This window comes from Petaurus breviceps, unplaced genomic scaffold, assembly GCF_028583685.1.
Source record: "Petaurus breviceps papuanus isolate PSGF00001 unplaced genomic scaffold, PetGlider_PUasm1.0 90849, whole genome shotgun sequence".
NCBI classification, from domain to species: Eukaryota; Metazoa; Chordata; class Mammalia; order Diprotodontia; family Petauridae; genus Petaurus; species Petaurus breviceps.
Window position 1 is genome coordinate 27,833,669 of NW_027187361.1, and position 24,101 is coordinate 27,857,769.

Consider the following 24,101-nt stretch of genomic DNA (forward strand, 5'->3'; position numbering starts at 1 on the left):
AACAATTAGCTTCAGGGAAAACTAGTAACTTTGACAAACACTTTCTCCGACTGCAAATAACAAGGATAAAGAGAAATTAAAAAAAAAATTTTTTTAAAGAGAAAGTAATACTTCGAGTTTCTCTGTGCTTATATTAAAAAGACAGACACTTTGTTTTTCCAGAAAGATTTTAAAAAGTTCTTTTGTCAACAGAAAATAAATTTGAATTTATAAAAGTGTAAGTTCTGTTCAAAACTTTTAGCATTTAAGTATATTTTCAGCTTAGCAGAAATCCTAGCGCTTTGCTAACTATAGTTCCAGTTTATAATTCCCATTCATCCTCCACAGATGCCAAACTGATTTACCCAAAGTATTGGTCTAATCATAACATGCCCTGAGTAAGAAGCTTATATGGTTCCCCATTTCTCTTAGAATAAAATTTTAACTGCTGTCTTAGCAGTACTGGGGCTCTAGCACACTTTTACAAGATGCTTTCGCTTTCCCCCATGCACACTATGCTCAAGCCAAAATGTCCTAATTGATGTTCTCCATATACAGCATTTCACTTCACACCTCAGTGCCTCTGGCATTGGCCTAGAATGTTCTCCTTCTTTGTTTCTACACTTCTTTTTAACTCCTAGTTTACTTCCAGGCTCAGCTCAATCAACATACAAATTAGTTATTGCTATGTCCCCAGAAATGTACAGGGGATACAAAGACAAGAATAGAACGGTTCCTGCTCTCAAGGAGCTTACATTCTTTCAAGGGGCCTTTCCTAATTCCCCAACTGATCGTTACTCTCCCCTCTCCTCCAATCAGGGAAGGTATAGATCCTACATGTTATTTTCTCTGACCAGGTTGTATCCCCCTTGTAGAATGTAAACTCTTTAACACCAAGGACTGTTTCACTTTTGTACTGGTATTTCCAGTGCATACAGCACTGGTGCATACAGCCTGGTCCACAGTAAGTGCTTAATCAATGCTCATTAAATATATATCAAAAAACAAAACAAAACTTAGTACATGTTGAGATTAACAGAAATCATTTTAGCAAATGTATGTTTTGTTCATTCTAAAAACCACTTACATGAAATGAATAAGCATATACACTGTAATAATTAAAAAGAGACAAACAGATCTACAAGTCAATGAGAAGGCAGGTGAGAGATAAAAGTGTATACTGAATGGAAAACCCACAACAGAGACGATGCTAATCTTGTCTTCAGACAATGGAGGTTGTATATAAGAAGTGAAAACAAACTTCCCAAAACACAGACAAGTTCTCTCTTATATTTCCCTCTTGACCCAGTATGGAATCATAAGTTCCAGGTCTCTAGGTCTACAAACAGAAATCATCAACAATCTTTCACAGAGAATGCAGGAAAGTAAAACTTTGGAGGAAAGGGCTATATGGAGCTATGATTCAGCCTTCATAAAATACAAACATAAATCTTTGGCACCCATAACATGACCAACATTTCCCCTATCCCCTCATTGCCCAGTTCTGCAGATTCCTATGCATCTGAAGCAAAACCATACAAGACACCTTCATATTCTGGCTTTCTCATCAGAAAAGTCTGGAAGTCCCTGATTTCATTAAATGACCATCTCCTTGCCTGAAAGATGATGCTGTTTTGCCAGGCAGTTGATCCTGGGTTGCAGTCCTAGCTCTTTTGCCTTACGAAATATCAAATTCCAATCCCTCCGATCTTTTAATGTAGAGGCTGCTATAATCCCGACTGTAGTTTCACGATATTTGAACTGTTTATTTTTGGCTCCTTGCAGTATTTTCTCCTTAACCTTGTAATTCTAGAATTTGGCTACTATATTTCTTGGAGTTTTCAATTTGGGATCTCTTCCAGGAGGAGTCCAGTGAATTGTTTCGATAACTATTTTACCTTCTGATTCTAGGACTTCAGGACAGTTTCCTTTGACAATCTCTTGGAGGATGTTGTCCAGGCTGCTTTTTTTCATCATGGCTTTCCAGTATACCAATAATTCTTAGGTTATCTCTCCTGGATCTGTTCTCCAGGTCAGTTGTTTTTCCAGTGAGATATTTTACACTTTCTTCTAATTTTTCTGTCTTCATGTTTTGTTTGATTGACTTGGTGCATGATAGAGTCCTGAGCTTCGATTTGACTGTTTCTAATTTTGAGTGAATTATTTTCTTCAGTTAGTTTCTGAAGGTCCTTTTTTAGGGTGGTATTTTCTCCAGTTGGATCACAAATTTTACTTTTTAAGGATTTGTTTTCTTCAGTGAGACTTTTTTTCCAATTTGGTCACTGTAGATTTAAATTTATCTTCTACATCTCTAATTTGGCTTTTAAAATCTTTCTTGAGCTCCTCCAAGAATGCTTTTTGGGCTTGAGACCAGTTCATGTTTCCACCTGTGGTCTCAGGTGTGGATACAGAGTCCATGGTGTCTCCTGAAAGTGATTCTTCTTGTTCATAATAATAGGATTCTATTGTTTTTGGTCTTGCCTTTGCAAGTTGCTTCTGGCCCACTGCTTCTGCTCCTGGGGTACAGAGGGCTCTGACCCAAGCTTCTCAGGCTGGGAGCTGGGTGCCTGGTTGTTGACTTTGTGCGCTGTAGCCTCTGGGTATCTAGACTGAGGCCAAGGCCAGGACTCTCAGTGTTTCCCCTGAGTTACCCTGAGGCTCACAGAGTAATCTGTGGGGGAGATGTGGTCTGGCAGCTTCAGATTTCAGCCTCTATGACCCTGGGCTACAGCTCAGGCAGGCTTTTGCTGGTCAGGTGAGGTGGGGCTTGTAGGGACCCCTCCCGCCTTCACTTCAGACTCCTTACTGCCTCAGTTACACCTTTTCTCCTAGTCTGCTAAGCCTGAGGCTACTTCTGCTATCTCAGGATTTTACTCTGGGTGGGACATTTATCTCTGGGTTTTCTAGGTCAGGGAGGGGGAGAATCAGAGCAGCTAGAGTTAATTTTGCCATATTGGCTTCTAGAAAATCAGGTAGGTGATTTTTAAATTTCCAGGCTGTGGGCTGATAGCCCCAGGAGAAGCTGTGGTCTCCACTTTGGGCCCTGAGATTTCTCTTACCCAGCTCCAACAGATCCTCCCAGGTAAGATGGCTGCGAATCGCCCTTGGGGTGGGTGAGGTTGCTGGCTGGGGCTCCTTCTTTCTCCGCTGTAGTCCACTCTCTAGTCCGTGCTAGTGCAGCCCATGCGTGTTCCTCCTGCCCAGACCCACGTGGGCACTTTCCTGGGCTGGATTCTGCCACCCTCCATCTCCCAGTGGATTCTGTCCCTCTAAAATCCGTTTGGAATCACTTTTTAAAGTTTAGTGAAGGGATTCATTGAGGAGCTTGGAAAAGTTACTGCTTCTGTTCCGCCATCTTGGCTCTACCCCCCCCCCCCCCCCAGTGTCTTTTCTCTAATATAATTGGCTCAAACTTTCTGATATCTTTATATTCTGCTTGCAATTTGCTCTCCAATGCCTATTTTAGTTAAAGCTGGTGCTAGGACCTAAACATAAATAAAGAACTTAAACTGACCTTCAAGGAATTAGTAAAACCTTCCAGAACAGTTGCATCAGCCACACCTTACACCTTATAATCCCAAATTCTTCCATCCCAAAGTTGTGCCAATATATTCTGGAGGAGAGATGATGTGGAGAACAGGGTGCCTGAAACTGTTAATGGAAAAGTTGGAAACAGAATCTCCTGGATCAACTCCTATTTTTTACTGTTGCCTCAGCTAGGATCCTGCTACTAATGTTTCCTTGGGTTTCTCCAAGTCCCCAGCCCTCTTGTAAGCCACAACATGTCACCAGACCCCATCCATCCTCCTTTACTCATTCTATATTGTCTAGTGTCTATACACTTCTCTATCCCATGCATATGATGTGCACGGTTTGTGGGGCTGTGAAGGGACAATCCTGGTACAGGTTTCAAGTCTGTTGCCATGCCCATCGAGCTCCCGGTATTTGTACGGGGCGGGTTTCTTAAGCTGTTCCCACTGGGGACTGCTTTTCACATTTTGCAGTGTTTTGTTGGCATTGCACGGCCTGAGTGCAATCACAATGCAAAGTGTGCACACTTTGTCTTCAGAGCCAAGGCTGTAGTGAAGTTGCAAGGTATAACACCAGCAAGCGCTGCCAGAAACACCTCAGTTTCATTATTCATTTGATTTTGAATTTCTGATCATTGAGTGTTCAGAAACCTCTTACTGTGGCCAAATTTTTTTCAACACCATATGGGGTCATGACCAACAGTTTAAGAAGTACTAGATAGGGCACTGTCTTAGATAATCTCACTGACCATTTAATTTGCTGTCAATCTCCCATTGATCCCATGCAAGAATTTAGTTGGGATAAAAAAGAAGAATATAGTTGGGAGAAAAACAATTATGATTCTTAGAGAGCCCATCTTTTATAGTCATAGGCTTGAAATGAAAAGATGGGTTTGAAGATATGCTTGCTAAAATATACAGTTAGTGAAGATACTAACAGGTTAACCATTCTCTGTAAGGTAATTTGGCATTACGCTTTTTAAAAAGTGCCTAAAATGGCCAAAATCCTGACCTAGAGAGCCTATTGATTGACATCTTTGCAATATATGCCTAAGACAGAAAGAAACGACCCATATACACTACAATGTTTCATAGCAGCACATTTTATGTTAGCAAAAAACTATAAACAAAGACTAAAGAATTTAGAATGGCTAAACAAATTATGGCACATGAATTTAATGAAATATTAAGATACCACAAAAATAAGGCATGAGAACAATTCAGAGACGCATAAGAAGTCTCATATGGACTATGCAGAATGAAGTATGCGGAGCAAGGAAAACAATATACAATATAATTGTAACAGTATAAACAGGAAGAACTACAACAGAATACTTTTTAATTATAATAACCAAGTTTAGCTATGGAAAAGAAATTTTAAAAATGCATCTGTTTCCCTACTTGGCAAAGGAGGGACACTTGCAAGTATGTATAACATCAAACAGGTTAGACTCTGAGTAGTGTTGGTTAGTTTCATTAATATACGTTCACCACCTCCACCCTTTTTATTCTTTGTTACAATGGTCTTTGGGTAGGAGAGGAATATGGAATATATTCAGAAATGAAGACAATTTAAAAACAAAAGCTATCAAGAAAAATAATAAAACAAAAGAAAATGTGGATTTGGAAGTGATTAAAGTACATTTCACTCTTCAGCAACTTTTTCTTTTTGTATTCAAGACAAAAGAATGATAAAACTTTAAAAAAAACGCTTATATTCTCTAGGGCCATTGGTAGTAAATATTTTTAAAATCATTTTTAAAGCTTGCAAGAGGTCCCTCAAAATTCTATTTAAAATGAAAGGTTTCACTAGCACAGTTTGATAAACCAATGACTTAGGCAAGTGAGAAAAGACTCTAAATCGACTTGAATGTGTATTTATGTTTGACTATCCATAAATGAAAGACACTTTGTAGTATACAAAGTGACATTTCAATGAGCCTAAGTGCTAATATGGGCAAGACTTTGTGTACACAAATAATCACTGAAAGCAGATTTCAGAGCTCACCACAAAAATCATAAACATTCCTTTTCTACTGACAGATGACAAATGTACCACAACCTAGAAGCTGATGGTCAAAGAAGTCACACAGCCATGTTATTATTCCTACTAAGGATTTAGTAATCTATGTATAATGTACTCATTTAAAGTGCCATACCTTCTGACTTTCTCCCAGCAGTTGAGAAGGGATGCTGAAAATCATGTATCAATTAGTGTTACAGGCAACAGGTAAGCTCCAACCCCAACACTTCCTGAAAAAAAAAAATTTAAAGAAGACTGAGGTTATTTTTCAATGTTTATTACCTTAAAGGAATCCTTTAAAGCATTTAATAATTCTGAAAAATAACTGATATTCATGTAGATCTTTAAAATTTGCAAGGCAGTTTTTCACAGCAATTATAATGAAATTAGTCTAAACATTATTCCAGTTTTACAGATCAGAAAACAAAACTTCTGAAAGGTTAAATAGTATACCTATCATCTGTTTTAGTACAGATCCAAACCCAGATCTGTCTACTCTCTAAGTCCCATACCCTTTACATGACACCATTCTACCTCTCAACAGAAGCGTTATGAGGAATTAGACCAACTCTTACAAAACAAAGAAGGGAAAAAAGAAAGTACTTCTAAGAGTGGATATTTTATAGCTAGTCCAGTCTTACTTTCTATATTACGCTTCCCTTGATTATGACTTTTGACCATACCCAATGGAAATTCTTGTTTTAGATGAGTATGGAATGTTCTAAATCAAGTATTGATTGACTCTTTACAAATTGATATTCTGCTGGAGAAGGGACAAAAATCTGTGCAAAAAACAGTCAGGAATTTGTTTAAAGAAACAAAACAATGGGGCAGCTAGGCAGTGCAGTGAATAGAGCACTGGCTCTGAAGTCAGGAGGACCTGAGTTCAAATCCGGCCTCAAACACTTAATACAAAACTAGCCGTGTGACCTTGGGCCAGTCACTTAACCCCAATTGCCCTACCTTTCCCCCTCAAAAAGCAGTGTAAAAGGGAAAATCACCAGAATGAGTTAATAGTAAACTTAATTGCTGAACACTCTTGCTCCCTCGCTTTTTATACATTTTCTCCCCCTTGTGTCCTATAATCTGTTTCTCCCCCTACTTAAGACCTTAAGTTTATGCAAATATAAATCCCCAAACTGATCTCTCCAAGGGTAGCTCTTCAGTGTCTTTCTGTACTCTAACTTTATTTTACTACTGTCTTTATTTTGTTTAAAGGAGCAGTGCCCTTATAATAGAGGGCTAACCAAACTTCTGCATGTTCTGATTAAAAGAATCCCTCTTCCCTCCCAGGTATGTCAATAATCATTTGCATAAGGATTTGTGATCTGCTCCTTTCCTCCCCAACACACACAAAATACTCCTCCTTGCTCCCTAGTAGTTGATCTTGAAAGCTTCAGGAAAAGACAAGGTTTAAATACAACCACACACACTTATTCCATAGCTGCTAGTTCCCCACCTAGACTTAGCCAAATAAGGGACATCTAGCACTGGCTCTGCCCCCACCCCCTTCCACACATCTAGGAAAAAAAATTTCCAAGAAGGAAGAGTCTGGTTCCAAGGCTAGTTTATACCAACTATATCCCATCCCAGATAGAATCTCCCACCCCATGATTCAGGATTAGTTCTATATGTAATCTAAACCCTCAGGCCTGCTATGGTTCAAAAGTAGGTATCTCTTCAGTCCCTACCCTTTATTCCCACTTCATTTTATCAGTGTCCAACTTGTTTAGACCCAATATCTAAGATGACATATGAGCTCTCTGAAATTTCTTGAGCAAATTAAATCAGTGCTCTAGAACTCCATGGAAATACTACCCTGAGCTAAAGACAAATACATAAAACTACCACAGAAGGGGAAAAAACAGGACTGCTTAACAATTTTTATTTTAATTCTGTACGTGGGAAATTGTGTCTAAGAATTAACTCTTACCCATGCCAATATTTCTTATGAAAGATAATCTTCCAGTGGGAGGGAAGAGCTCCCAACTAAGCAGGTGAGTAAGGATTCAGGTTACTTCTTCCCTAGGTCCTGATCCAAGTGGTTTAGCATTGTAGCTAGACTTCATCAAGAAAACTCACGCCAGACAAGTCTACAACTCCTTACTGCCCTCTTGGCAGCTAAGAATGTCATCTGTCACTAAAGTCATAATTAAAGCCAGAATAGTCTTCATAAAATTTAGGAAGTGAATGGGGTGGGGGCAGGACGCAAAGAAGGCTCTTAGCCAGAGGCATCAAACTCCAGGTCAGCAAGTGTCACAGGTATCAGATAAAATAAAATTAGGAAATAGTTTGCAAAATAAAAATAAAAAACAATAGAGATAATGTTAATTTATAGTTTTCTAAGTCAGTAGCAGTCTGCAGGGTTCTGTTTCTATTTAAGTTTGACAACACTGATGTTAGTTACAAGAGGAACTTAGAAAATTTCTCCACTGAACAAAACTAAAATAAATGTGTTTTTTTTTTTACATAGACTTATTTAATCTCAGACTACTACTTTCTTCGGCAGCTACAAAAAGTTTTAACATATCACTTTAGGCAACACATTTAACCTTATGTTCACTTTGCACAAACAGTAAACAAACCTTTCTAACCAACAGCTTTCCTGACTGTGATAGAAGACAAAACAGTACTTTAATTATATTACTTTGGAATTTTTCTGGAATGAAATTAGTGACTTCAAGGTCATGTAATAAAGAAAAGTAAAAGATAAATATTATACATGTCTTTTAGATCAGAAAATACCATTTTCCAGAGTGCAGTGTACATTCCCAAGTTTCGGATTCAGCTATGAAAACTAAGTAACAATTAAACTAATTTGCTTAGAAAAAGCATCCCACGCATAGTGTATCCCTGCAGTGCAAAAGTACAAGCATTTGAAATGCTAAACAGATCTGTTGTGGCTGTGGTTCAATCCCTTCCCACTCTTCTAGACCTTATCTGGGGTTTTCTTAGCAAAGATACTAGAGTGGTTTGCCATTTCCTTCTCCACCTCATTTTACAAATGAGGGAACTGAGGCAAACAGGATCCAATGGTTAGACCAGGGTCACACTGCTAGTATCTAAGGAAGGATTTGAACTTGCTTCCTCCTGACTCCAGAGCTAGCACTCTGTCTACTGCACCATCTAGCTGCCCTTGCAAGACAATCACCAAGCATTGGAAAATTTATCTCTATTCACCTCTTGGCAGAGAGAACACAAACTTTTTTTCATGTAAATTGTATTAGACTACAGAAATAGAGAAATTCCATTTAAAATAACTAAAGACAACATAAAATACCTGGGAGTCTACCTGCCAAGACAAACCCAGGAATTATATGAACACAATTACAAAATATTTTTCACACAAATAAAATCAGATCTAAACTGGAAAAACATTAATTGCTCGTGTGTAGGCTGAGCTACTATAATAAAAATGACAATTCTATCTAAATTAATGTACTTAGTGCTATACCAAACTACCAAAAAAAGTATTTTATAGAGCTAGAAAAAAACATCAATTCATCTGGAAAAAGAAAAAGTCAATAATATCAAGGGGATTAATGAAAACAAATGTGAGGAAAGGTGGTCTACACATACCAGATCCCAAATTGTATTATAAAGCTGTAATTATGGAAACAATCTAGTACTGGTTAAGAAATAGGGGTGGAACAGATTAGGAGCATAATACACAGTAATACATGACCACCATAATCTAGTGTTGGATAAACCCAAGGATCTAAACTCTGGGGACAAAAACTCTATTTCAGAAAAACTGCTAGGGAAATTGGAAAACAGTATGGTAGAAATGAGGTATAGACCAACATTTCACACATTGTATGATAAAATAAGATTAAAATGGGTATCTCATTTAAACATAAAGTATAATATGTCATAAGCAAATTAGGAGAACATGGAATAGTTCACCTATGAGACCTATGGATAAGGGAAGAATTTAGGACCAAACAAGCTATTTGTAATATTACAAAGTGTAAAATGGATCATTTTGATTATGTAAAAATGTAAAGTTTTTCCACAAACCAAAACAAATGCAACCAAAATTAGAAAGGAAGCAAAAAACTGGAGGGAAATTTTACAGCAAGTATTTCTAATAAAAGCCTCATTTCTCAAATATATAGAGAACGGAGTCAAATTTGTAAGAATACTCCCCACTTAATAAATGGTCAGAGGAAATAGGCAGTTTCCAGACAAAGACATCAAAGTCATCTATAGTCTTATCAGAAATGCTCTAAATAATTATTGATTAAAGAAATGCAAATTAAAACAACTTTGGGATACAACCTCAAATCTATTAGATTGGCTAATAGATCTAAAAGGAAAAACACAAATGTTGGAGGGGATATTGAAAACTGATGAAACTAATGTTCTATTGGTAGAGCTGTGAAACATTCTGGAGTACAATTACATACGCCCCCCCCCCCCCAAATATAGGCCCAGAGTACATATAAAACCATGCATACCCTTTGACCCAGCAATAACACTACTATGTCTGTTTCCCAAAGAGATAAAAACAAACAAAAAGGACCTATATGTACAAAAAATATTTATAGCAGTTCTCTGTGGTAGCAAAGAATTGGAAGTTGAAGGGATGCTCATCAATTAGGGAATGGCTAAACAAGTTGTGGTATATGATTGTGATGAAATACTATTGTGGTATAAGAAATGACAAGCAGGATATTCTCAAAGAAGCTGGAAAGACTTACATGAACTGATGCAAAGTAAAGTAAACAATACTATATGATAACGTTACTGTGAATGACTTGGCTCTTTTCAGCAACACAATGATCTAAGACAACCCTATTAGATTCAAATGCTATCTGACTCCAGAGAAAGAACTGATGCGTCTGAACACAGATTGAAACATGTTTTTTTTTGGAGTCTTCTTGCACAAAGTGACTAATGTGGAAACGTGTTACATGACTACACATGTGCAACCTACATAATCAGATAGCAAACTGTCTCAGGGAGGGGGAGAGAGAAAAGGCAGGGATAGAATTAGGAACTCCAAAGTTTTTTTTTAAGTGCTTAAATTGTTTTTACATATAATTGGGGAGAGACTAAACCTTTAAAAATGTTATTCCCAGAGAACATAAGGTTACATGTATCCATTTTTAATTAAGATTACTAAATAAGTTAGTAGGCAATGATGTTGTCTTACATTTCCAAAAGTATACATACAATACATCAAAGCATCTCGCCTAGAACTTAAGAAAATTTAAGTAATAACTAAATTCCAAAGAAATTAAGTTGTAAGGGGCAGCTAAGTGGTGCAGTGAATAGAGCACCCGCCCTGGAGTCAAAAGGACCTGAGTTCAAATCCAGTCTCAGACAGTTAACACTTACTAGCCATGTGACCTTGGGCAAGTCACTTAGCCCCAATTGCTTTGCTTTCCTTCCTCCAAAAAGAAAAAAAAGAAGAAAGCTGTAAATGTATATATATATATATATACACAACACAAAGAATTACATTTATCAAAGCAACAATATTACCATCCTCCTCAAACCTCACTTTCGAGGTCACCCACATCATTGTAGGCTTTCTTAATTTTTTTTTCATAATGAATCTAATATTTTATATACAAGTCAAACAACAACTGGGAGAGGGAAACTTTGTATATTACATAAAAAATATCCTGTGAAATAAAGTAGGAGATGATTTCAATGAAAAACTAGCCAATATAAAAAGGTACAGAATAGCACAAAAAGAATGAATGTGCAATGCTATATCAATTGCAACCAGAAGAGAATCAAAGAAAAAGAATAATTTTCCTCAAGGACCACATAAATACATAAAGAGAAATAAAGCAAAGATATGAAAAACGAAATTAGATCTAGAAGAAAGAATTACAGGGGAAAAATAGCTTAGAACAGAAATAAGTAAACCTTACTCAAATAAAACAGAAAATTAGAATAGACAAAATGAAACTCAATGATTCCACAAGACAGCAAGAAATATGACTAGGGGCGGCCAGGTAGCACAGCGAGTAAGAGCACCGGCTCCAGTGTCGGGATGACCTGGATCAAATCCGGGCTCAGATACTCAGCACCACACCCAGAAATAATAACTGGCTGTGTAACCTTGAGCAAGTTACTTAACCCCAATTGCTTTAAAAAACAAAAAAACAAAAAATAAATATGACTGAAAAAATAGTATCAATAAGATAGCTAATAGAAAAAAAATGCCCTTAAGTCTTATTGTGGAGCCACAGTCAGGATAACACAAGACTTAGCAGCTTCTACACTTAAAGGTTCAGAGGGCTTAGAATATGATATTCTGCAGCGCAAAGGAGCTAGGATTATAACTAAGAATCACCTACCCAGCAAAGCTGAGGATATTCCTCCAGGGTAAAAAGTGGACATTCAATGAAATAGAGGAATTTCAAACATTCTTGATGAACAGACCACAGCTATATAGAAAAACTGACTTTCAAATATAAGTCTCAAGAGAAGCACAAAAGGTAAACGGGAAAGGGAAATCATAAGGAACTTAAACAAGGTTAAACTGTTTACATTCCTACATCGGAAGATGATAATTGTATTTCATAAGAACATTCTCATCAGTAGGGCAGAAGGAGTACATATTGACAGAGGTCAGAGGTATGAGTTGATTATGAAGGGATGATATCTAAAAAAAGTAAAATTAAGGGGTGAGAGAGGAATATACTGGGAGAAAGGGAAAGGGAGAAGTAGAATGGGGTAAATTATCTCACATAAAAGAGGCAAGAAAAAGCTTTTATAGTGGAGGGAAAAGGGAGAAGGTAAGGGGCAGTGAGTGAACCTTACTCTCAAAGGCATTGGCTCAAAGAAAGAATAACATACACACTCAACTGAGTATAGAAATCTATCTTACCTTACAGAAAAGCAGGAGAGGAATGGGATAAGAGAAAGGGGGAATGAGTGATAGAAGGAAGGGAAGATTGAAGGAGGGGATAGTCAGAAGTAAAACACTTTTGAGGAGAGCCAGGGTAAAAGGAGAGAGAGAACAGAATAAACAATGGGAAATAGGATGGAGAGAAATACAGCTAAGCAATAGCAACTGTGAAAAAAATTTTGAAGCAAGTTTCTCCAATAAAGGTCTCATTTCTCAAACATACAGAGAAGTGAGTCAAGTGTACAAAAGAGCCAGTCCCCAATTAATAAGTGATCAAAAGATATAAACAGTTTTCAGATGAAGTAACCAAAGCTATCTATCACTATATGAAAAAATGTTCTAACTCACTATTAATTAAGAGAAATGCAAATTAAAACAATTCTGAGGTACTACCTCATACCTATTAGATTGGCTAATAGGACAGAAAAGGAAAATGACAAATAATGAAGGAGATGTGGTAAAAATTGAGCACTAATGCACTGTTGGCAGAGTTGTGAACTGATTCAAACATTCTGTAGATCATTTGGAACTATGCCCAAAGGGAGATAAAATCATACATATCCTTTGATCTAGCAATACCACTACTAGTTCTGTATCCAAAAAAGATTTAAAAAGGGGATTTACGGGAAAAGCCTATATGCACAGCATATTTATAGCAGTTCCTTTTGTGGGGGCAAAGAATTGGAAATTGAGGGGATGATTATCACCTTGGGAATGGCAGAATAAGTTGTCCTGTGTGACTGTGATGGAATACTGCTGTGCTATGGAAAAGGATGAACAGGATGCTCTGGGAAAAGCCTGGAGAGACTTGTATAAGTTGATGCAAAGTGAAATGTACTGTGTACAAAGAAAGAGCAATATTGTACGATGATCAGCGGTGAATGACTTAGCTCTTCTCAGCAATGCAACCATCCGAGACGACTCTGAAGGACTCGTGCTAAGAAGCGCTATCCATCCCCAAAGAGCTGATAGTGTCTGTATACAGATCGAAGCATACTTTTTTTTACTTTCTTTCTTTTTCTTAAGGGTTTTTTTTTTGGTTGATGTTTTCATTCACTACATGACTATTACAAAAATATTTTGCATGACTACACATGTATAACCTATATCAAATTACTTGTCTTTTCAATGAACATGGATGGGATGGGATGGGGTGGGATGGGGTGGGATGGGGTGGGGAGGAAGGGAAAAAAATTTAGAGTTCAAAGTTAAAAAAAATAATGTTAAAATTGCTTTTACATGTAACTGAGGAAAATAAAATATTAAACAAACTGGCTAAAAAAAAAACAAAAAAAAAAGCTACAAAATAGTGAAGGAGGAGGAATGAAAAAAGTCCCCCCCATGATAATTTTTTTAAAAATAGACTCAACACTGTATTTCAAGAGATCATAAATGAAAAATTCCCACATCTATTTTAGAACCAGAGAGCAAAGTGAAGATAGAAAGAATCCACTGATCGAGAGAAAGCCCCGAAAGGAAAAGTCCTAGCAATGTCACAACCAAAATTCAGCTTTCATTTCAAAGAAAAACATCCTCAAAGTATCCAACAAGAAGAGTCCTAACAGCAAGAAATTACAATCAGCATACCAAGAACTGACAGCTTCGCTATAAAATAAGGAAACATTTTGGAATACAACATTCCAGTGAGCAAAATTAGGAGCTTACAACCAAGAATAACTTACCTGACAAAGTAAAGTATAATTCTAAGATGGTAATAGTGGGGGGTAAGAAATGTATCTTTAATGGAAGCTATTCTTCCGTGGAAGATTTTCAAGCATTACTGATAAAGGTAGTTAAGCAGACTTTGAAATGCAAAATAAGTCCAAATAAACCAAGAAATGTCATTTATTTAAGGAATTTGAAGGGGCTGTAAAATACTGTGCTATCATTCTGATAGAGAAGAAATAGGTCTTCAAAGCGTAATGAGAGTACTGAAATATTAAGATATTTCTTAAATAAGAAAACTGAGTCCTAGGGGCAGATGGTTCTATTCTGAAAAATTTAAAAGAGGAAAGCTATGGGAAGGCAAGGGTGAAATACAGTAATGTAAATAAAAAGGAGGAAAAGGGAGTGAAAATGTTATTTCTTATAAATGGAACATGAAAAGAGTTTACAAACCAGTAGGAAAGAGTGGAAGACTGGGCATCAGACGAATGTCACTCTTCCCTGAAACGGACAAAGGGCGGCTAAAGCTGAAAACACACACAGTTTGGTGTAAAAAGAGAAAAAAACCTCAACAGGGAAACAAGTATAGACGGGAAGACAGGAGAGGACTAAGAGAGAAAATAACACAAGGGAAAGACTAAACTCAAGATAGGGCAGCGAGGTAGCAGTGAAGAGAGTACTGGGCTTGGGATCTGGAGGCCCTGAGTTCAAATCCAGCCTCAGTAATTTACTGGCTGTATGACCCTGGGCAAGCTCAGTTTCCTCATCTGCAAAATGAGTTAAGAGAAAGAAATGGCAAACCACTCCTTTTTTGAAGAAAACCCAAATGGGGTCATGAAGAGTCAGATATAACTAAAACAACTGAGACAATTAAAAGAAGAAAAAATACATAGAGAAAAAAATGTATTGGGTTAAAACAAAAAAAAAAAATTAAGAGATTTCTTTTTAAAAACATGCAAGGAAACAAAGATATTATTAAAAGAAATAGGGGAAAATGGAGTATTGGTCTGAAATACTAAACAGTGCAATCTCCACCATCTAATCAAAGTATTCTATGGAACTGTATAGCAAAATGAGAGGATGCATAAAAGTAGAAACGGACAATATGAGGATAGAGGGGAACATGTGATTTCTATAACTAAGTGCAATGGTAAATTCAACAAGGGGAGAATAACTCCTTCAGGGAGGGGCAGCTGGGTGGCAAGGTATCTAGTCCTGCAATAAGGAAGACCTGAATTCAAATCCAGACTCAGATCTGAGCTGCATGACCTCAGGCAAGTCATTTGATCCTATTTACCTCAATCTCTTCATCTGTAAAAAGGTCTGGAGAAGAAATAGCAAACCACTTCAGTGTCTTTGCCAAGAAAATCCCTAACAGGGTCATGAAGAGTCAGAGAAGACAACAAGTCCTTAAGTTCTACAGAAGAATAAAAAATGGCAAAGTGTGAAATGAAAGAGAAAAGTTACTATTTCCTCTATGAAAGCCTTGTGGCTTCATGGCCTACATCTACATTTGCAACAACACACTAGAGCTCCAGAATTTACAATGCAAAAGAGAAGGATCATAGATATGAGGGTGGAGTGGAGAATGGATTCCAGGTAAATAACATGAGAATGAGGAAAGAAAAAAATGACTGAGAACAAGGCCACAAGGCAATAACACTGAAACTGGTTAGCAGAGGAATTCAATTGGTACTTCAGAATTTTGACTCTATGAGTTAGCACAAAAAGGACATCATGAATCAATGAATATAAATTCAGAAAAACGAAGAGAAACGAAAAATAAAGAGATTCTCAGAAAAAGACACGAGAAAAATATTTATAAAGAAGTCAGAGAAGAGAAAATGAGTTTTTCCTCATCTTTTTTTTTTTTAACATGATCATCGTTTTCCACAGTATTCCTGTCATTCACATATAACAAATGGTAGTTTTTACAGGAGAAAGAAAAATAAACACAACCAATCAATCCATTGAAAAAGCTAGAAAACATGCAACGTGTTATACAGGTGGGGACATCCCAGCATAATAAATTGGTAGATTTGGAATTTCCTCTGGTATCTCATCTTTCAAGTCTGGTTTGCTCTTGCAATACTTATTTTGATTTGTGAGTTTTGTTGTTTTCTCCATATAAATTGTGGTCACTGTGTCTATTTTTTTCTTGGCTCTGCTTACTACACTGTGCATTAATTCATGTAGCTCTTTCCATGCTTCTCTGTATTCACCACAGTCATCATTTCTTATAACACAGTAATATGCCATTACATTCATAAGAATACCACAGTTTCTTTAGCCATTTCCCAAATGATGGGTATTTACCATGTTTCAAATTCTTTACTAGGATAAGGGGTACTAATTATATTTTGGGATCTATAGGGAATTTCTTATTATCAGTGGTTTCCCTGGGGGATAAGACCAATAATGGAACATCTAGGTAAAAGATTATGAATATTTTAGTCACTTTATTTGCATAATCCCAAATTCCTTTCCAAAATGGTTCTATGATTTCACAGCTAATCCAACAATGGATCAGTGTGCTTGTCATTCCACAACACTTTCAACATTGAAGATTACCATTTTTTGTCATTTTTATTACTTTTCAGGTGTTAGGCAAAACTTCATGGTTGTTTTCATCTGCATTTCTCTATTTTATAAGTGATTTGGATCATTATTTCATGTGGTTGTTTTTCTTCGCAATTTTTTTGGAGAACTGTTTGCTCATATATTTTGACCATTTACCTATTGGGAAATGGCCAGCAGGTCTTGTATATGTTTGATAATTGTCTACTCATCTCAGACACCAAACCCTGAGATGAAAAATCTGATACAGATTTTTTTTTATTCAAGTATATCCCTTCTCATCTAAGTGTATTAATATATAATGTAGTCTATACAAAAGTATTTCTGTTTCAAATAATCAAAGTTATATATTTTATCTTTTAAGAAAACATCTATGCACGTAAGCAAGGTATATGATCTATTTCTTTTAATGAGCTTTAATATTAAATCTGCACATTCATTTATTTGCAATGTATTATGAAATAATGGCATAAAGTGTGTAAGCCTAATTTCTGCCACATTATTTTTTTGTTTTCCCAACAATTTTTAAATAAGGAGAACTTTTCTAGATAGTTTGTTTTGCACTTTATCAAACACTGGGCTATTGAGTTTCATTGTTTCTGATTCTCTTATCTACTCCATTAACTGACCTTTTCTTTTTTTTAACTACAAGCAGGTGGTTTTGACAACTATTGCTTTAATATAGTTTGAGAACTAAAAGTGATATTCCTTCTTCATCCCTACTTCTTTTCATCATTTCCCTTGATATTTTAGATCTTCTGTTCTTCCAAATGAATTTTGTTAGTATTTTAGCAAGGTCTGTAAAATATCCTCTTGGTAATTTGACTGGCATAACATTAAAAGAGTAAGTTAATTTGGTATTTTTTTTATTATTATTATATTGGCACGACCTTGAAAAATAGGAGCAGTGAATATTAGAATTTTAAAAGTTATATACATACATACAAATACATATATGAGGGAGGAAGGCAAGACAATTGGGGTTAAGTGACTTCCCAAAGTCACACAGTAAGTGTCAAGTGTCTGAGGCAGGATATGAAATTAGGTCCCCCTGACTCAAGGGCCAGTGCTCTATTCAGTGCAACGCCTAGCTGCTCCAAAGTTAGTTCTTTAAGGAGTACTTTGGGACTCCATCTATATAAATCCTTTGCATTCTCTGCTAGGCTGATCCCTAAATATTTTATATATTTTTAGCTATTTGGAATAGGGGTTTCATTTTCTATTCTTTGTAAACATATATCTGTTGATTTGGGGGGCTTTATTTTGCAGTATTCAATTTTGCTTAAACTATTAAATGTTTCAGTTAGTACCTTTGCTGGTTCCCAAAGATTTTCTAAGTATCACATAATATCATCAGCAGAGATAGTAATTCTTTTCTTTCTCATCTTATTGTTGTCACCAAAATTTCTATAACTTTTTTACATAAGAGTGAGGAATTCTTACTTTACTCTCAGATTTGTTATGAAAGGTTTAAGCTTATCCCTATTGCAGAGGATGATTACTTCTAGTTTTAGATAGATGCTTTTTAAGACAGTAAAAAAAGCACCAACTAAGCCTGTATTTTGTGCGGGTTTTAGAATGAATGAGTGTTATACTTTGCAAGAGGCTTTTTTTGAAACTCTTTAGATAATCATGTGGTTTGAGATGGGTTTCTGTTTTTATTATGATTAATTATTTTGATTGCTTTCCTAATGTTGAACCATCTTTGTTCTGTATTGCCTAGTATGGCTCCATTTTTATTATAACGAATGATTTCTTGGACAAATTGCTGTCTTTCGTTGGCATGATTTTGTTTAAAAGTTTTGAATCAATATTCATTAATAATAGCATCCTACAGTTTTCTTTCTGTGTTTTATCCAAACCTGATTTAAGTACTACGGTTCATAAAAGGGTTCTGGTCATATTTCCTTAATTTTTGAGAATATGTGTATTATGTGCACTGACTATTCTTCAAAAGTTCAATAGACTCCTCCTGTAAATACATCCAGACAAGCTTCCGTCACCCCATTTGGTAGTTCTTTTACAATTCATTCTATCTCCTTCATTCAATTGGTTCATTTGAGATATCAATCTGGTTTTCTGTCAGTGTGGTTATTTTATATTTTTGAAGGTATTTATCTTTTTCTTCTGCGTTCTCAGTTTTGTTAGCATAACTGTGGATTCTGATTATTCTTTTTATTTCTTCTGGAATTGCTGTGATTTCACCTTGCTTGTTTAATATTTCTGCCCTCTTTTTTTTAAAACCAGATGAAATAAAGGTTCAGAGATTTTGCTAGTCTTTTCAAAGAAGCAACTTTTAGTTCTATTTATATTTTTTATTAATTTTTTTATTATTTAGTTCTCTAATCTTTAATATGTCCTCTTTTCTACTTATTTCAGGGTTATTTGTTGGCTAATTCTAAAAAGGTATATGTTAATTAACCCTCTATTATTTTTTTTTAAGCAATTGGGGTTAAGTAACTTGCTCAAGGTTACACGGCCAGTTATTTCTGGGTGTGGTGCTGAGTGTCTGAGCCCGGGATTTGATCTCCAGGTCGTCCCAACACTGGAACCGGTGCTCTTACTCACTGAGCCACCTGGCCGCCCCTATTAACCCTCTATTATTAATGTATACTTATAGGAATATTACATATCCTCATGTCATGTTATACCATTTATATCATATTACAGGCAGCTAGGCAGCACAGTGCTCTAGACCTAGAGTCAACAGAGCCCAGTTCAAATCCATTCTCAAGACACTTCCTATGTGAAGTGAGCAAAATCACATAAACTGTTTGACTCAGTTTCCTCGACTTAAATGGGGAAATAAAGAGCACCTAACTACCAGGATTGCTGTGAGGATCAACAGAAATAATGAGTGTAAAATTTTTTAGCATAGTGCCTTCCACACAGAAAGTCTGATATAAATATTAACTATTATTATTAGTTGTTAGCTATGAGTTTTCCCAAGGACTGCTTTAGCTGCATCCCAGAAATGGTGGCATGTTGTTTCATCATTATCATTTTCTCTCACATAATTATTATTTCTATCATTTGTTATTTGGACCCACTAGTCACTTATGCTTTCATTATTAATTCTTCACTTTAGATGGTCTCCAGTAATTTTTTCAGTTCTATATTTTCTCATTCTCTTAGTCTTAATCAAAACTGAGAGATGGACAATGAAATATTGTCATCACTGTGTTACAATCTATGTATTCTTGTAGCTCAGTTAATTTTTTTTTTAATTTGGATGCTAAGGCATTTAGAGCATATAAATTTAGTATTAATATTGGTTTGTTGTTTAGGGTTCCTTTCAGGATAATTTAGTTTCCCTGTTAATCCCTCTTTATGTTTAGAATGTTGCTTCAGTCATGCCATCAGAAGGATAACATGACTAAAACTGGGGCTTCTTAAAATTCACTTGATCTATAGCAGAATTTTTCCTAGCCCTTCATTTTAATTCTACATATATCTTTGTTTTTAAATATTTCTTCTTTCTCATAAGCAGCTTAGGAGTTTTGTTTTTTTATCTGCTGTCATCTTTTTTAAAAATTTGATTACATGGTTTAATTCAATTACGTTTAAAATTATGTTAGGTTTATATTTTGCTCTATTTGCCCCCAATATTGGATTTTTTCAAGTTGTAAGTTTTGCCCTCTTCTGCTACAAACACAGTGCTCTGTCTTATCAATTACTTTAGCAGGTGGTGCTGTTCCCACTGGTTCTCCCAGACCACCCCACAAAATCCCACTCCTCCGTATGTTACAACTTTCCCTACTTTTACTTTTTGCTTTTGCTTCCTTTTTCTTCCTTGCTTTTATCTGGTTATTTGCTTTGACCCTTCTCTTTTTCTTCTCAGTTAATTTGTTCATTTCCCTCTCCCTGCCTTTCAATGTTAAGTTATTGTTACTTCATTCCCCATACCTCTTCTCTAGAAAGGATTCTTTTTCTTGACTATTTTCATTATTTGCCTTCCCTTTCTGCCTATTCCAGACTTTTATTCTTTGATCCATGCTCCTTCTGTTAATTTAGCTCTTCTCTGAATTCCCACAGAATTAAAACCCTTTAAGGTGCACATTTTGAGTCCCTTCTTTGAACAGATTTTGTTATTGTCTTGTAGAGCTTAATCCCATCTCCCTTTTTTCTGTTGAGCCTCACTTTTAGAAAAAGACCATTTGATGCAGGTGATAGAGAGGATATCGCTTGAAAGAAATCCAAATTACCAGCATCAAAAATGAAAAAAGTGATTGTACAACCAATGAAGATGAAATTAAAGAGAGATAAATAAAATTCAAAGTTAAAAAATGATTAATAAAACTAAGAGCTGGTTTTATCGGGGGGACACAATAAAATAGATGCATAAATAAAATAGATAAACAATTGGCTAATTTGATTTAAAAAAAAAGAAAGAAGATATTGCTCTTATGATAGGATTCTTTTTATGTCTCTGTGCATTTTATTACTTACCTTTGCCTTTCCCTTAATCATTTTTTACCATTTACTGTGAAAGCTCTTATCCATATCCATACCCTCTCAGTATTCTGGATGTCAGGTACCATAAGGAACTCTGATTCCCCTTTTCCAGACACAGCACTGCATCCCTGTAGATAACGTCCCCATCTCTCTTCACAGAATATCTCCCTCCACTCAAAGGAGAATTTATCAGTGCTACCTCCTCTCACCACTGAAACAAGATTCTCTTTCCTTTGCCTCCTCATATCTTTTCCTCCTATAGTTCATTTTCTTGAGAGACTACAGGAGTTCTATTCCCTCCAAGGTTAGCCTTTGACTTTATTAGTCTTCCCCCTTTTTATCTTCCATCAAATTTTGTAATTTAGTCACAAAAACACCAATTCACCTGTAAGGTGTTGTGAGTTTTCATTCGTAATGTTTTAGGACTGCTTTTCCATCTATCTCCTCATGCACATTGAGAAAGAAGTCTCTTAACAGTCGCTTTATTTTTTTTTAATTGTCCTTGGATATTGTATTCATTTACCCTTCATGGAATCTGTTGTCTGGGATGTCTGTAAAGGATATCACCTCTTGTGGTCTGGTTCTTTCTAAAAATGTTTTGAATACCTCTTTATTATTGAACATCCATCCTTTTTCATTTATGATTGGGCTCAGACTTACAAGACAGGTCACCTTGGGCTGCATCTTGAGCTCCACTGTTCTTTGGAAAATATATTTCATTCCCTCCAGCATTTTCTGGTGGGTGTAGAATAGTCTTGGGTTTTTCAAATTTTCTTTTCTGTGTATCTGATGGTGTTTCTCCTTATCATTGCTAAAGTAATATAGAACAGAGCTCTATTCCGAGTCCAAACATGCATTCTGCCCCTTTTTCCTCTGTTCCTTCATACTAGTTGAGCTCTCCTGTAGCACAGAATACTGTCATACATCTGTCAATCTTGACCTCGGACAATTTCTTGATGTTTGGAATTTGGATAGCCAAGGCATGGAGAAAAGGGTTGTAGGAGGACGTTACACAGTTTGTACAACCCTGTTGCTGGGAAGATAGTAGACAATAGGTGAAAGGGTGCTGAGTGAGCGTGAGTTAGACATTAGTTTGTGTAGTTTTTATCTTGTTTGGTTCCATGGTAGCCTCGATCAGAGACAACTGAAATAGCTTTCATCTCTGTCACATAATTTCTTGTTTGGAGATGTCTGAGAGCTTGTAAGGATCAGAGAAAATGGCTAGTCCATCATCATCTTGCCGGTCACATAATCTGGAAATACTCTGCTCTTAGCTAGAATTATTCTTTAGACTTCACCTTCTCAACAGCAGCACTGTTTCCTCTTCTCAGGTCCCCTTTATGTTGTCATCTTCCCTCATGAGAACGTAGGTTTCTTAAGTACAGGAACTGTTTATATTTTTATCTCCAACACTTAGGATAGTGTCTGGCATATGGTAACAAACTAATAAATGCTTTCCATCTACCTGTCTAACTATCTAAACCGAAATAATTGTTTCATTTTGTTTAGGAGTTTCACCACACAACTATCATACTGGCAAAGATGACAAAAGACAGTCAATATTGGAGGGGTTGTGGAAAACACACTAGTGCATTATTGGTGAGCCTGTGCATTTCTACAACCATTCTAGAAAGCAGTGACAAATTACACAAATCAAGTGAATAAAATGGCCCAAATACTCCACTCTTAGTCATACATGCTGAAGATGTTATCGACTAAAGAGCTTCGCATGTAACAAAATAGGTATAGCAGTACCTGTGCGACAGCAAAGAACAATGACAACAAATTGTGGTACATAAATGTAACTAAATATCGGTGGGCTGTAAGGAAATAGCAAATATTAAGAATAAGGACGGAAACTTAGGTGAACTTATACAAAGTAAAGTAAGCAGAGTCAAGATGCTTAATGTAAATTAAAGAAAAACCACCACAAAATTAGCTGCTGAATTTTTTTCCTTTTCCTTTTTAAAAAATTCTTCATCATAAGGGATGGTTCTCTGGGAAACAGTAGGAGGGAATCTAGGTAATGTAAAGAAAATGTGTCACTAAAAATCTCCTTAAAATAAAGGATGAGCAGAATCAAGGTGACAGAATAGCAAGAAACAGTACAGCGAGGTCCTCCCCAAATCTCCTCCAGTCAGATATAAAAAACACATCAGACTAAATCTTTATTTTTATTTTTTGGGGGAGGGCAATTGGGGTTAAGTGACTTGCCCAAGGTCACACGGCTAGTAAATGTTAAGTGCCTGAGGCCAGATTTGAACTCAGGTCTTCCTGACTCCAGGGCCGGTGCTCTGTTCACTGCGCCACCTAGCCACCCCACAGACTAAATCCTGATAGGGAAATCCAAGAAAAAGTCAGACAGTTATTTTTCCAGCCTAGATCAGCCTTGGGAAACAGACAGAGGGAATTGTAAAAGCTGGGAACAGGGTCTGGCCAAGAGCAAGCCATTCACAGAACATTCCAGGAGATAAAGACTGCAGACCAAGGCAAGAGATTATCCTAGATCCAGACTGCCACATCTCTAGACTGATACCTTGGCACCTCAATGGGAAGAGGTACAAACTGGCAGCTGTATCATCTACTTCCTAGTACCAAGGCACAGATACAGGGTGGATTGAAGAGGGGACCTGAGACCAAGAATGACAGTCCAGGGGTAAGAAACAATCTCAGGCCCCAGAGAGTGTACTAAAGGAGAAGTAGGTTCAAAAACAAGCAGTGACATTTTGGCTCAGATCCCAAGAATAGTGGTATAGTGTATACAGCACTAAGACCTGAGTTCAAATCCTGCCTGACAAGTACTTACTAGCTGTGTAACCCTGGGCAAATTTACTTAACCTTTTCCAGTCTAAGTTTCATCATTTGTAAAGTGGAGATACACTAACAGTACATACCACCCAGAGATAATAACTGTAAAGCACTTAGCACAGTGTCTGAAACACAGTAAGCACTATATAAATATTAATTACCATTCTTCTTCTTCTAGCTTCTAGCCCAGTCA

General features: G+C 36.4%; 1 protein-coding gene across 10 annotated transcripts in view; it reads right to left on the reverse strand.

The window, feature by feature from the left end:
• The window catches only part of NRIP1 (nuclear receptor interacting protein 1), a 154,595-nt gene that overhangs the window by 101,029 nt on the left and 29,465 nt on the right, over window positions 1-24,101 (reverse strand). For 9 of the 10 annotated variants that reach the window (XM_069073046.1, XM_069073037.1, XM_069073045.1 and 6 more), the window contains exon 2: window positions 5,669-5,762. The gene's annotated coding sequence lies outside the window, so the exon portion shown is untranslated. Of the gene's footprint in view, window positions 1-3,493; window positions 3,631-5,668; window positions 5,763-24,101 lie in introns of all 10 variants that reach the window. The other variant, XM_069073044.1, reaches the window with a different exon arrangement.